The sequence below is a fragment of the Pteropus alecto genome, unplaced genomic scaffold (genome assembly GCF_000325575.1).
Source record: "Pteropus alecto unplaced genomic scaffold, ASM32557v1 scaffold76, whole genome shotgun sequence".
Taxonomy (NCBI): Eukaryota; Metazoa; Chordata; class Mammalia; order Chiroptera; family Pteropodidae; genus Pteropus; species Pteropus alecto.
This window is the reverse complement of record NW_006443138.1, coordinates 2,091,732-2,107,680: the sequence shown is the minus strand read 5'-3', so window position 1 is coordinate 2,107,680 and position 15,949 is coordinate 2,091,732. Positions and strand designations below refer to the sequence as shown.

Below are 15,949 nucleotides of genomic sequence, written 5' to 3'. Positions count from 1 at the left end.
AAGTGACTCTTAGAAATAAACAGAAATCCCCTCTGGAGAAAGGCAGCTTTTACTTAAAACACAAAGCAACAGGTCACCATGAGTAAAAGCCAGCAGAAACAACAGACAACAGAATTAGACCTGTAAATACTTCATTATTGGATTTATCAGCCAAATATATAAATAAATATTTTAACATGTATCAGAAATGTTTTTAAAAGCACTGAAAATATGGATATATAAAATATCTGCATAGATTTTAAAAATAAGGAAATGGAACTGGAGATGATAAATGTAAAAATAGAAGCTAAAAATTTCAGTGGATTAAGGAGATTAGAGACAGTTGAAGAGAACACTAGTAAACTGGAAAATTGATCTGACTATTCCAGAATATGGCTCAGAGAGACAAAGAGAAGGTAAAATGTGAAATGAGAGTAAGAGACCAGAAGGATAGCCTAAGATGTTATAAATAGAATTCTAAAAGAAGATGGGAAGAAAAAGAAAAGTTCTGGAATTGTTAAATGATACTAAACTCAAGATCCAGAAATCCCAATAAATCTCAAGCAGAAGAAACGAAAATTACAGTAAACATTTCATAATGAAACGGAAGAACTTTAAACAAACAAAAAAAGATGCTAAAAGCAGCTAGAAAAACAAGAGATAAATAGGAATAGCATTTATACCGACTGCTGACTTTTTAAAAATAACAATAGGAGCCCAAAACAGTAGAATTATATTTCAATTGGCTAAGAGAAGAACTCAATTTTTAGAATTTTCATATGTAGGTAAAAATATCAATAAAAAGGATGCAGTAAGACATTTTGAGGCAAAACAAAAACTGAGAAATTTTACTGCTAGCCGACCTCCTCTGAAGAAAATCCTAAAGGATATACTCAAGTAAGAGGAAATGATCCTAGATGGAAGATCTCAGAAGATGGGTTATTAAGCTATTAGTAAATAGGTAGGTTTATTTAAATATACATGGACTATATAAAACAGTAATAGGAATGTCTTATGTGTGGTATTAAAAATGACAGAATTAAAATACTAAATAAAAATAGCATATAAGGGGTCAGGAAGGGACAGCTAAATTATGCCATGGGTCTATTTGAGAAGACATTAAAGTGTTTAAACTTTACGTTAATGTGTTTAAAATAGGTAAGAGAACTAAAAGAACAGGTCCTATAACTTTCAAACTAATCAAGGGATAAACAATCCACATGGGATTAAAAATCAAACTTCTAAACATCTTGTAAATAAAAAATTACAATAAAAAATTAGAAATTACTTGGTCCTGAACAATAAGAATACTACTACATATCAAAATTTTAAAGGATGAATTTTCTAATTGAATGAGCTGTGCATAAATGACGACTCTGCTCACCCCTGAACTGCCAGAAGTGACTATTTCTCCCCTCCATGGAACAGAATAACTTTTTCCAAAGCTCCTCCCTGAATCACAAGGAATCCCTCCCCCATAAATTCTAGACTCTTGACGACAGGAGAAGAGACCCTTAACCATGGAGAAAAATATTTCTCAGAGTAAGACCTTGAGGGCTGGCTTGTGTTTCTAGGCTAGTTCTGCCTACAATATCCACATAAACGTGTAGAAAAGAATTCTTGTAACTTCAGGGTTCTAAAGAACCAAAGAAATGGAGCTATCTATTTGTGGACTATGTATTCTTTTCCTGTGTACAGGCTCTTAGTAAACAACCATCCTAATTTAAAAGTTTATGTCTGTACTCCTTATTTCAATAACATCTTTCTTTAGAAGTGAAAATAGCACATTAAACCTAGGATAAATAATAGAAGGAAAAATTAAATATAACAAAATAGAGAATATACAATAAAAATAAACAACAAAGCCAACATTTGGTTCTTTAAAACAGCAGTACTCAACCTTTTTGGCACCAGGGACTGGTGCTCCTATGATAATCTAATGCCTGATGATCTGAGGCGGTGATGCTAGCGCTGGGGAGCGGCTGCAAATACAGATGAAGCTTCTCTCACTCTTCTGCCCGCCACTCACCAACTTCTGTGTGGCCCAGTTCCTAACAGGCCAGGGACTGGTTCCCATCTGCCACCCGGGGATTGGGGACTCCTTCTTTAGAGTCATCTTCTTGGGTTTATATCTCAGATTTGCTACTTGCTAGCTGTATAACCATGGGTTAGAAAAAAACTAAGCCTCAGTTTTTTAATCTGTAAAGTGGGGATTATGATTAACACTTATAAGTTTTTTTCTGGGAGATGTTGCATTAAATGAGATTATGTAAGTAGATCATTTAGCACAGTGTCAGATACATAATCAGAGTATGTGCTTAGCATAACATTGTCATCATCATTATCATTATCTTCTTAATTGTAAGTTTCTTGAGGACAAAGACTATATTTGGATTCCCAATGCCTGGCCTATAGTTGGTACTAGATAAATGTTTGTTGAATGCAGGCAGAAATAAAATAGGCAAATATTAGTAAATAGGTAGGTTTATTTAAACATACATGGACTATATAAAACAGTAATAGGAATGTCTTATGTGTGGTATTAAAAATGACAGAATTAAAATACTAAATAAAAATAGCATATAAGGGGTCAGGAAGGGACAGCTAAATTATGCCATGGGTCTATTTGAGAAGACATTAAAGTGTTTAAACTTTACGTTAATGTGTTTAAAATAGGTAAGAGAACTAAAAGAACAGGTCGTATAACTTTCAAACTAATCAAGGGATAAACAATCCACATGGGATTAAAAATCAAACTTCTAAACATCTTGTAAATAAAAAATTACAATAAAAAATTAGAAATTACTTGGTCCTGAACAATAAGAATACTACTACATATCAAAATTTTAAAGGATGAATTTTGAGCGTTTTTTCTAATTGAATGAGCTGTGCATAAATGACGACTCTGCTCACCCCTGAACTGCCAGAAGTGACTATTTCTCCCCTCCATGGAACAGAATAACTTTTTCCAAAGCTCCTCCCTGAATCACAAGGAATCCCTCCCCCATAAATTCTAGACTCTTGACGACAGGAGAAGAGACCCTTAACCATGGAGAAAAATATTTCTCAGAGTAAGACCTTGAGGGCTGGCTTGTGTTTCTAGGCTAGTTCTGCCTACAATATCCACATAAACGTGTAGAAAAGAATTCTTGTAACTTCAGGGTTCTAAAGAACCAAAGAAATGGAGCTATCTATTTGTGGACTATGTATTCTTTTCCTGTGTACAGGCTCTTAGTAAACAACCATCCTAATTTAAAAGTTTATGTCTGTACTCCTTATTTCAATAACATCTTTCTTTAGAAGTGAAAATAGCACATTAAACCTAGGATAAATAATAGAAGGAAAAATTAAATATAACAAAATAGAGAATATACAATAAAAATAAACAACAAAGCCAATATTTGGTTCTTTAAAACAGCAGTACTCAACCTTTTTGGCACCAGGGACTGGTGCTCCTATGATAATCTAATGCCTGATGATCTGAGGCGGTGATGCTAGCGCTGGGGAGCGGCTGCAAATACAGATGAAACTTTGCTTGTTTGCCTGCCACTCACCTCCAGCTATGCAGCCTGGTTCCGTAACAGGCCACAGAACTGTACCAGTCCATGGCCAGGGGGATTGGTGACCCCTGCTTTAAAACAACTAACACATAAGGGAAGTACAAATCAAAACCACAATGGAATACCACTTCACACTCATGCCTGTGTTTCCTCTGTCTGGATTGGTCTCTTTCCCCTCACACCCCATTGTAAATATGCTCTTTTTGGTCTTGCCACAATCACCACCTTCCCAGTGAAGTCCTCTCTTAACGTTTTTTGGGTAGCCCTTCCTGGAAGATAACCTCCCAGGTAACCCAGAGCTGCTCTCTGCAGAAAATTTTCAACAACTTTCTCTTCTAAAACAGGAGTGTAGTATCACCTTATGTTAATTTCTATAGCACAGTCTTTATTTTTGCCCTACTTTATTAAATTTTTTTCTTTCATAAATCAAGCTGCTAAGTACTAATAAAAGGTATATGCTTAATTTTTTTTAACCTTTTTATATAATTACCATATGATCCAACAATTCTGCTTGTGGTTATACACCCAAAAGAGGTGAAAGGGACTCAAAGAGATATTTGCATACCCATGCTCACAGCAGCATCATCCACAGTAGCAAAAAGGTAGAAGAAACCCAAGTGTCCATAGATGAATGAATGAATAAACAAAATGTGCTGTCTACATGCAATAGAATGTTAATCAGCTTTAAAAAGGAATAAAATTCTCACACATGCTACAAAACGGATGGACCTTGAAGACATGGTAAGTGAAATAAGCCAGTCACAGAAGGACAGATATTTCATGATTCCATTTATATGAGGTATCCAGAGAAGTAAAATTCATAGAGACAAAGTGAAATGGCAGTTGCCAGGGGCTGGTGGTGAGAGGATGGGGAGCTGGTTTGAATCTCTGTTTGGGAAGATGAAAACATTCTGGAGATAGATGGTAGTGATGGTCACGCAACAAAGTGAATGTATTTACTGCCACAGAACTGTACACCCAAAATGATTAAAATGCTAAATTTCACGTTATATATATTTTACCACAAAAAAACTCCCCAAAAAAGAAATAAAAAAAACTAACAAAGTAGATAAAATTTCTCATAAAACTACTCAAAAACAAGAAGGGTGGGTGGATGGGGGACAAATAAACAATATTAGGAATAAAGAACAATAATAACTCAGATGCAGCAGCAATTAAATATAAGAGGATATTATGAACATATACATATTCTTTAATGGGAACATTGGAAAAATATTAATTCTCCTTAAATTTATCTATAGAGTCAGTACAATTATAATCAAAATTTCCAATAGAGTTTTATAGAACTTTATAAGCTGATTCTAGATGTATGCAGGAGAACACAATGCTAAGAATGTTTGTGACATTTCCATATTGGTCTTACCCTTCTAGATATTAAGACAAAATCAGAACAATTAAGACTGTAGAAAAAGTTAAAATTTGATCTTTCCTTCACACCATACACTAAAATCAAGTCTAGGCAAATTAAGACTTAAAAGTGAAAGGAAAAATGAATACAACTTTTAGAAAACAGCATGTAGGAAACTATAATCTCAGAGGAGGGAAAGATTTCTTAAAAAGACACAGAAAGCGCAGACAACTAAAGATCGATAACCTCGACTACATTAAAATAAACGACTTTGGTTCTTCAAAAGACAACAAAAAGAGCAAAATGACAAGCCAGGAACTGGGAGAATATTTTTGTAATTTTTATAACAAAAAGGATTAATATCTATAAAATAGAATGAACTATCATACATTTAAAAAGAAAACACACACACCAAAAACAAATAAACCAATAAAAAAATGAGCAAGAACCAGTCATCACACAGAAAATTAATGGTCAATAAATATATGAAAAAAAAAAAACACTCAACTTACATAGAAAAGTACAAATTTAAAATATGTGGAACTGCAGATAGATTTGTGAATTTGTAGAAAGACTGAAGACAGATTGGCATACCTGGTTAAGCTGAGCATACACATGTCCTATTTCCAGGAGCAATGGATCTGAAGTGGTCTTCAGGCCACATGGCATTAGCATCTCTGGAGAACTTGTTAGATATGCAAATTATCAAGCCCCACCCCAAATCTACTAATAAAACTCCAGTGGTAGGACCCAGCAGCTTGTGTTTTAACAAACCATCCAGGTGATTCTGATGCTGCTAAAAACTGACTCATGCAAAAAGATATCCACAGAATTGCTTTCATTACAAAAATGAAGAAACGTACATGTCCAATCATAGGAGGGGTAAACAAAGAATAAAATATAACTCAAAAAAGGGAATAAACCAAATTTGTGCTCATTAACGGAAGACTCTCAAAAACACGTTGTTTAATAAGCAAGTCATAAGAGAGTATACATATTATGATTCTACTTACATGAAGTAGAAAACTAATAATATGTCGTTTAGAGATAGAGACATTAAAACTATAACAAAAAAATGAGAATTAATCCAAAATTCAGGATGCCTTGGGAGGGAAGGAGGCAGAGGGGGATATATGCTTGGGGAAGGGCCCAGTCTCTAAGACACTTATTGGTAATGTTCTGTTACTTTACTAGATGACAGATGCGGGACTGTTTGTGTAATTTCTATATACATTATATACATTCACATTTATATGTAAACTGTGAGAGACAGTGTAGTCTAGTGGTTAATAGCATGAAAGATGAAGTCAGACTGCCTGAGCTTAAATCCTGGTTCTGCTCCTTCAATACTTTTGACCTTAGGGAAGTATTAATTCAGTGCCTGAGCCTCCTCAATGTAAAGTAGGGGTTCCAACGGTACTGACCTCATACACGTATGTACATAAAACGAAGTGTCTGCTATATAGTAAGCACTAATGGGTATTTGTTATTATTCTGGTTTTTTGCTATTTTTGTATGTTTTGTATATTTCACAACAAAAATTTCCTTCAGGAAAAAAGTGAAAAATGAAGCTAGACGCTTCCTCGAATGGTTTGATTTAATTTTACTCAGGTGCAAAGGAATTGATGGTGCTGTAATTAAAGATTCTTCTATTTAAATTTGAATGTATTTCTCTCCTGTTGAGTTTTTAGTTTTAATCTGTTTTATATCCTGCTTGTTAACAACATTCTTATGTTGATTTTTCTTTACTGTGATTATTTTTATAAAGCTTTGCAAAGCCAGCTGGCAGGTATGAGTGAAAAGGCACCTCACACTTTTTTTTGAATATCTCCAAGCTGGCCTGTTCTTGCTCACCAGCCTATCTCTCTCTCCATGGCAACAAATCTGCCCTCCAGGGAGTGGTAACCTATGGGCAGTGTTATCACTGTGAGGGGGAATGCCAGGTCAAAGCAGGCTCCCGGGGTCCTGAGGACTGTTACCTACTGTGACAAGCAGGGCATACAGCGCTCTCCATGGCACAAACAAGGCAGGAAGGAAGAAGGTTTTCAGTCCGCCTTTCAGGGAAGATGGCAAACCACAGCCCGAGGATGAGCCCTGTATCAGACAGATGAAAGAGTTGAAAAGAAAAGCTACAAGATGAGCGGTTTTACTGTTAACATGTAGAATATCAGGCAGGAGGTCAGAAAAATTCTGGTTGGTTTTTGAGATATTAAGATGGTCGGAACTTAGTGGCAGAGGTATTCTTCTTTGCCAAATAACTCCCATTCAGATTCATTCATTTGGGAAATGTTAAGGAACTATTTTATGAGGCAAGACCTGCCAGACACTGGGGAAGAATCTGAAGAAAACAGACCTGGTACCTGCCCTCTTGGAGTTTAAAGTCTAGAGAGGGCTACAGAAGCATAAGGAAGTTACAGTGTGAGTGATTAAAGCGAGAAGCCTAACCTTCAGCAAAGGATGTCCAAATGTCAACTTGTACAATAAGTATAAGCCAGGCAATTGGTGTTGGCGGGGGAGGGGTGGGGAAATTGGAGAGGGAGAACGTGGCGCATTCAGTGTGGCTGACTGGGTTTAGCTTGTGCGTCAGTGAGTGAGGTGTGAGAGGTAAATGGGCCAGATCATGTCAGACCTTATGAACTCACAAGATTAATGAATGTGAAAATTAGTTGTAGGAAAGGAAGTCTATGATAACGATACAGAATTTATGTGATTCGTTCACTCTGATCCCAAATCAGAAAACATTATGTACAATCTGATGGCAAAAACATGAGACGTGGATTGTTTCTCTACTCCTATGTGTTCCTTAGTAATTTAAGCCATATTGGAAACTTGGAGAAACAATTTCAAATGCATGACTTAGGAATTATATCAAATGATGTTCTCTTTCATGTGTGATATATTTGCACATATCTGTGTGTAATTTGGAAGGAGAGCACCACACTCCTGCCCTGGCTTAGTATGGCTTCTGGGGAGGCCCGTGTCCCAAAAGCCGTGGCAGGGGGTTGCCTGAAGGTGCCCTCCCAACGGGGAGCAGTTCTGATCTTGGCATAAAAAATAGAAATGCGAGTGAGAGTCATTTATCCTACTAAAGTTTAGCCTAAATTCTAATTTCTGTGATGAAGAAAGACCCACTGTAATTACAGAGTCTCTCTGAGTCCTTCATTGGCCAGAAGGATTCATTTCTCCCCAATTAACCCAGGACCACAGGTTTGTTTATTGAATCATGGGAGTGGGGGTTCCTGGGTCTAAGCCTGAGGAGGTTGACCAAACGAGGTCAGCCTGTTGTTTGACAGAAAATGAGAAAGATGTACTCTCCAGGGTGGGCAGCCTGAGACAGAAGAAAGACCACAAAGCAAGTGAGAAGAACAGCAAAATGTTTCATCATCTGAGGTTTTGAATGGGCCTGTTTGACTCTGAGTTTTACCAGGTTTGCCCAGTTTTGTCTAGAAATTTGGGGAAGAAAGGGGCTGAGCTTTAGCCCTGTGATAGGCAGGACTTTTGGGTTTTGCAGTTTGGTTATTTGGCTTTTATGTTATGTGTAGGTTTCTTTCTTTTTCTTTTTCCTCTTAGTGACAGCCATTCTCAGCTGTCAGCATTGTCTTCCTCTGATGACATCGTTCCCAGTAAGAAATTTAAAATAGCATCGCTCCCTCCAGAGTGTGTTGAGAGAAGAGATGATTAGCATAAAGATGTTTGCGAAGTTTTGACCCTCACACCATCCTCTCAGGCAGAAATGGGTAAAAATTAGCTGTATGATCTTCCTGACCCCAGTGTATTTTATTAAGTCCTTTTGCTGTTCTGAACTGTCTTGACGAAGGAGCTAGAAAATTAAAAGGAGGCTTTGTGGACAAGCCAGAATGTAAGTGTGGTAGGGTTTTCTTTTCTTTCTTTCTTTTTATTGGAGTTTGCCCTGAAGTGTAGCAGTTCTGTGAATCCTTTGTAGGGTCATGAAATGAACTGTTTATAGGAAATATACCAAGCCAAATTTCTAGAATAGGGATGTTAGAAGTCAGGGAGGCTGAGATGCACAAACCTATATAGTTCTCTATAACTTCAGTAAAAACTTCTTTGAGGCATAAAGATCCTGCACATTTTGCAGAGGGTACTCAGAGAAAGACCTGGAAGGGCTTTTTTGAGGCAAAATATCCGGGATCGACTATCCTCTCTGTAAGGCTGGAGGTTTGGGGGTGGGTCTCCTGAAGAGAATATTCAAAATGAAGGCAAGTATGTAAACACTCAGAGAAGTGTGATATTGTCAGGAATAAATTCATATTACTAAAGGGAAAGGGTGTGGGTAAAGCCACGAGGAACTAAGGACAAAAGAACAGTTAACCAAACATGAACGTGTGGCATGGACTCACAGTCCCAATACCTAGGCAAAACTTTGCAAGCTTTGCTACCCGGTCCTTTATTTCTCCAAACCTGTCTGGAAATCTCATCTTTGTAACTTGGACCCGATGACCCTCAGTCCCCCTGCCATGACACTCAAGGGTCTTATTAATGGGACATTAAGCCTGTAAGTACCATATACTGTAAACTCTGTAGAGCATTCCCTAATGAGAGAAGCCTTCTTGATGGTCGTATTCTGAATGCTGTTCTTCACATCCATGCTCTCTGTGGCTCAGATAACTGTGTGCCTTCATAAGAAGAGAGTAATCAGTGGAAAGTTAATAGTAAAACACTCACCAACACTCAACAGCAAGAGATACTAATGTAGGTATTAAATGCTACTTTGCATTACATGGATAATATGAAATTTATTTTGGCAAAAGACAGAGGTTCTTTTTATGAAATTGTTCTGTGAGTTAGCTGAACTAATTTCTGCCAGCACCATGCTTTTCAAAAATTATGCCTCATATGCAAAAAGGAAGGGCTTCCCCACCCCACCCTACCCCACCCCCACCCATCAATTACAGGTCTTACAAACAAATTCATGTGTGTTCGATCTGGTGTTTGAAGACTAGATCAATGTTTAGCATATTCAGATTCACAGGAATTTAAAAGTCAGCTTGTGATCCTGTGCATGACAGCCTCGGAACTGTACATGGCCAGGCACCATCTTGCCTCAGTGCTATTTATGTGGCAGTTGAAGCAGAGCTGTGTGGCCACTTAGTTGCTACATCAGGGCATTTTAAAGGGCTTGCCAAGGATTGAGAAGGAAGTGGTCAATTATACCCCCTCATATTGAAATGTTGCCGTCTGGGCTTCAAACTAAAATAAACACGTACCACCTAAAAAACCAGGGAGCTGGTGCCAGCGGGCAGAGAGGTAGACAAGGCCTGGTGGGCATTCTTACTCTTTCCTGCGGTGGGGGGAGGGGCTCTCCCCAGTCTGTGACCTTGTACCTGCTGGCACACAAACCCCTGAAGGCCACAGCGACAGTGTGGGCAGACGGCAGCTGTTATTATTCCAGTGTCTCAGTGTATTCTGCACACACCTTGGATGTGAGCAGCTTCACTGGCTTCAGAGCAGGGCAAGGGACGTGTGTGGCTCAGCTCCCGGCAGTGAGCCTAAGACATGCCTCTTCCAGGATGAGTTGCCAGGGTCTGAGGTAACAAAGAGCCCTCTCCAAGTCCTCTCCCACACCCACCCACTACAGATCCAGGCCAACATTCCGAAGCTTGGGAGAGCTTTTCTACCTCTTAAATCTAAGGGCCTGCTCTGAATGCAAAGAGGATTCCTCCTCCTGTTCCCATCACACTCTATTACTGCAGGGCATCGGCAGATGGAGGCTGCCTTTTATATGCAAATATTTGGAACCCATTAATTCCCCAGTTCCTGCCACCTACCTTCCTTCTTGTAAGGCCCTGTTGGTACCATCCAAATGGCAATAGAAGTTCCCACCCAACTGGAACTATTAAAGACTTTAAGGCAAGGTTACAGCCTAAGGCCTGAAATAGACTTATTTTTGACACTCCAGTGCTGATTCAGATGGCTACTGGGAAACAAGACTCTACAAGATGTGGATGATTTAAGGCAACACTCTTGGGGAGGGGAAAGGCATTTTATGTCTAATGAGGAAAATGACAGCTTTCGTTTACTGACCCCTGACCAAGTGCCGGGCACTGTGCTGAATGCTTTATGGAAGGATTTTGTTTTTTCCTGGCAGGAGGTCTGCATTGTCATTATTCCAGATTTACATGAAAGAAAAGAGAAGCTCTTAAGAGGCTGAGGAATTTTTCCAGAACCACCCATCTGGGTCGTGGTAAAGCCAGAATTGGACCCTAGGCAACCTAACCCACCCTCTGAGCCCTTTGAATGCTCCACTGAAGAGGTGAAAGAACTCAGAGCTGCCATAGAAATGGCAAGGACAGCAGAGACAATTGAGGATTTATCGGGTCCCCTTCCACCCTGACATTAGAGTCAGGGGTTGTCAAAGGAGCTTCTGGCCTTCTCATAGTCCTTCAGCCCCTCTTCCTTTCTTTGTTTTTCTTCCCTTCCCTACTGGCCTTTCTCTGCTCCCTCTCCCTTGGAGCCCGAGGAAGCCTCTGAGCCAAGCCCTGTGAAGTTTGCCAAATCAGATCCCTCCCCAGCAGCCATTTCTTTCAGCAGAGCTTTGCTGATCAATATTGAAAGCTTCAGCCAGAGAAGAAAAATGTTCTCAAAATACAAAACTTGTCTCCCAGGGAGACTCTTCATTAGGAGAGAGGGAGTACTTCAGACTACTCCAGCGGTCCTCTAAAGCGGTCTGACCAGGCATTCTGAATAAGGCATTCAGTAACGGCCCTCCGCTGCCCGACACCCAGCTTCCAGAATCGCCAGGCTCCTTAGCCTGCCTCACAGTCCCGGCTGGTGTATCGTGGAATCCACTTCCCTTCCACTGCCTTTAGCTGCACCATATTTTTCTTTGCTACTCTTATGTATTTTGAACTTATATTTCACATTTTAACTAAAATTTTCTCTTGCTGCTCCCTGCACCCCTCAGTCTATGGCATGTGTATACCCTTGTGTTCGGCCTCACTACCACAATCAAAGAGCCTTCCTATTTTACTACTATATCAAGCAGTTTCTTTCACTGTCACTAAACCAGGCAGTCTTTGTCAGGTGGAAACTGGAGAACAAAATGAGAAAGAGAAGTTTTTTCCCTCCAGAGGAAGTTGTTTCTTCTTGTACCAGTCTTTATATAAAGCAGTCCTGACAGAAAGTGACCTTGTTAACGGTTTCATGCCTGGGGTAAGTTGGCCCTGGAATATGGCTGCTAATGAGCTCTAAAATGGCCACCAGCCTGGATGGATATTGGAGCCAGGGCAAAAACCTCTAAAAGTTGGGTTCCTGGGGTTGTGTTGAGTTGCTCAGTTTATGAGGAAAGCTCCCTGCAAGAAGCCTCATTTTACCCATTTCTTATTTCATGTCAATACTGGGTCTCCTGTAGCACAAAAGAGACGTCAGGAAACTGGCCCTGGAGTTCAAGTGCACTATTAAGTTATTGAATGCAGCATCTAATCTATCCCTTCAGTTGTCTATGTAGACTACTCTTTTAAGGTGGGGTAGGGGGAATAACATTCACTAGAGAAGCCTAACAAAAGCTGTGTGGAGGAATCTAAGCTCCTGGCGACAATGTTGGGACAAGAAGGCCTAGGAATTCTCCCTAAGCTTACTGCTCAGGTCAGGGCTGTCCTTCCCCGAGGCAAATGGTACCCAGATAATGGCTAGAAGCTGGCAAAACTGAAGTTCTGAGAGGAGAGGGGAATGGCTAAGTAGGCCCACCACACAGTAAAAGTGTGAAGCAAAACCTCACACCAGTCCTGTGGAATGGAGACCTTAAGCCCAGAAATTAATAAAACATGTTCTAGGACTGGGAAAACCCATATTGTCCCCCAGTAAAGGCAAACTTTCAAATCTCTGTTGGTAACATAGGGCACACAGTGTTTACTGTGTTTAAGCCCTACTGAAGAGAAGCTAATATCTTACCTTAAACCCACCATGAGAAAGACTAATTAGACACAATGGCACCTTCCCTCCAGTCTTTCCCCCACCTCCATCCCAAAGTCTAATAGGACAGTTTGAGAGAAACTTCAAACATGTGCAATAAAATCAGAATGTGAGAAGAGGTAGATTTGGGGGGAAAAAAACAAAATAGAAATTTACAATGGTGAAAAATATGTCATTGAAATAAAGTGACTCAATGAATGGACTGAATAGTAAACTGCTGAAGAAGGAATAGGTGACTTACGACATATAACAGATAAAAAAGAAAACAAAAGAAGCTGAAATCTGGAGGGTAAACTAAGATCTAATAGGAGTTTATGGAAAAATATAAAAAATGCAGGGGAGGCAATATTCAAAAGTTCATGACTGAGAATTTTCCAGAATCAAATTATCTTCTGAGTCTAAAGAAGTAAAATTAATTTCCAATCACGATAGATAAAAAGGAATCCTCATTGTTATGTCTTACTGGGACTTAATACTATCAACAACCAAACAAAAAATTTAAAAGCTACCAGTGAGAAAAGATATTTACTTACAAAGAAACAATACAAGTCAGACTTCTCCTCAACAAAAGAAGTCAGAAGTAAATGGAATATTATCTACTAACTGCTGGAGAAAAATAATTGCCATTCTAGCGTTCTATACCCAATAAAGCTATCACCGAAGGTTAAAGGCAAAAATAAAGAATTTTGTGGTCCAAAGACTGGAAAAGTTTATCTCTCACAGCCAGCCCCTTGTTAAGAGAATTACTAAAAATGTACATCAGTAGAAGAAAATCAAATCTAGAAGGAATGGATTTCAAAAAGCAAATAAGTTAGTATGTTGGTTTCTTTATATAAGTATAAGTTATGAATGATAATAGCTAATAGAGTCTTAAAAACAAGGTGAAATTAAAGTAGGTAGTAACATGGAAGATGAAAGAAGGCATCCTAAGATCCCTTTATTTTCAGGACGAGAAAATGATAACTCATGTATTAAAAAATTTATGTCAACTGTAATTGAAAAATAAATTTAAAAAATTTTAAGCATAACTTCATAAAGAACAGAAATAGTACACTAACACTTCAAAACCAGTAAAGGGAGAGAAAAAGTATTAAAGAAAGCTATCAACCTAACAGGAATGAAGGAAAGAAAACATAATAAATAGAAAATACAAAATTAACTGTGTATGTCTTTTTCTATGTATATTTGTAATGGCAAACACAGATTTAACTTACATCTTAATCACTATAAGATTAGATTTTATTTTAATTAGCCACATATCACTAATGCAATACATTTTAAGTAATATAAAGTTTAGAAGTCCTACTCTGCCTTGTGAATTTTATTGAAAAATATTAGGGTGAGAAGGTAGCTTTGAAAATGACTATGATTTCTTGCCTAAGAGACTGGAGATACCATTAACTAAGGATGATAGATGGGAACGATCCACCTTGGAAGTGAAAATAAGTTAACATTTATTGACTTCTTCCTAAGTCTTAACTGAGCTCTATGGAGGAAATCAAGAGGGAACACTAGAGAGAAGAATTTGTACCATGTGTCATGGAAGCCCAGACACAGGAGGGAAACTTGAAGTATGTAATGGCAGGGAAGCTCCACAAGGAAAGACATGAGACCAAGGGTAAAGAGGATGGTCAGCAGTATCTGTGCTGGGGAAAAGGTGAACAGACTGAGTATGGAGAAGAAGCCTTTAGGTGAAGCTTTTAGAGGACACATTAGTCGGGTGTTGGGCCCACTGCTAAGAGATTAAGGAAAGAAATGGGAAGTAAGAAATGGGAAGTAAGAAATTGAGGGAGCTGGAATGGATTTCTCAAGAAATTCAACACCAAAGGGAAGACAGAATAGATGGAAAGAGAAATGTAGGCTCAAAGGAAGTTATCTTGGAATAGGCAATAACCATTTTTAAGAATAAAAACTTAATTTTCTAGAAGTGAGGAAACTCACTTCCCCGAAGTGAGGAAACCATCTTTTCTAGGTGACTTAATGCTGCTTTTTAAAACACCAAAGCTAATTTTGGCCATTTAAAATGACTGTTTTAAATACCCAGTCACCAGCAATAGCAATATCAGGGTGGTCTCTTGCCTTTATGAATGATACTCTTTCATGACTTAAAACCAGTTGACGTTGTTTAACCTTGATCCCTCGGTCATTGCCCCTTGACTGCAGGACCTGTTAAGGCCTGTATGCCGCTAGACTAGCCACAGGGGCTGTTTTGAATTCTATCTATCTATCTATCTATCTATCTATCTATCTATCTATCTATCTATTGACTGACATCTTTGAATATCTTTTTTACTGTCAGCCATCTTTTCCCATAACTTGCCATAGTTTTTTTTTATGTCTAGTCTGCTCATGAGCTGGGTTAAGTTATGTTCAGCTCTGACAGATGAATCTACTCTGTATATTGACTCAGCCAGGTTCCTGAACTTGAAAGGCTAAGGTGCAAACCCTGGTCAATCGCTAGGACAATAAACACTCTGATATTCCTGGTAGCCTTTCCCTATGTGGTTATAGCTCAGATATACCATTTAATATAAAACCAAGAGTAACCTGGGGTAAGCATCTGAGAGGCCCTTCTTAATGTAGTAGATGAGCTGAGTGCAGTATGTGAATTTGGGAACATTTATTTGGCTCTTTAGGAGGTTTGTTTATTTCCTGATCCCAGAGAGGGCTGACTGGCTGTATCTACCCTCAAGTGTAACTTTTAAGATGCCTGCCTCAAAGCTGATAATTCTCTCAATACCGCTAGAAAAAGGGGATGTCTTTCCTTCCCACTTACCATCTATCCTCCAAGAAGAAAAGCATTTATTTTGTTATTAACTTTAATAGCCTCTGCTCTGCAACCTGTAGTGTGTGCTACACCTCTGTCTGCTACCTCCACTGTATGAGTAAGTAGACTTGAATTTCAAAGACTCTATAACCTGGAATCTTAACAATCCTGAGACTATTTGCTGTAGACCCTGGTCTTAAATAATGTAATGATGGGGCTAGATGCAGGTCTCTTTTAACATGAGAACTGGTAAATTCATAAAGGGTTTTAACAGAAGAAATGGAGATTTCTGGTGTTCTGAATCCTGCAACTCACAGTTCCAAAAACAAGTAGGGAAGGGCC

At 38.7% G+C, this 15,949-nt stretch overlaps 1 protein-coding gene and 1 long non-coding RNA gene across 5 annotated transcripts in view; one reads left to right on the top strand and one right to left on the bottom strand.

Annotated features, from left to right (window-relative positions):
- LOC112472279 overlaps positions 1-15,949 on the bottom strand; it is a 71,770-nt gene that overhangs the window by 10,630 nt on the left and 45,191 nt on the right. The window lies entirely within an intron of this gene.
- The window catches only part of PPM1H (protein phosphatase, Mg2+/Mn2+ dependent 1H), a 257,658-nt gene that overhangs the window by 209,449 nt on the left and 32,260 nt on the right, over positions 1-15,949 (top strand). The gene's annotated exons all lie outside the window — the stretch shown is intronic.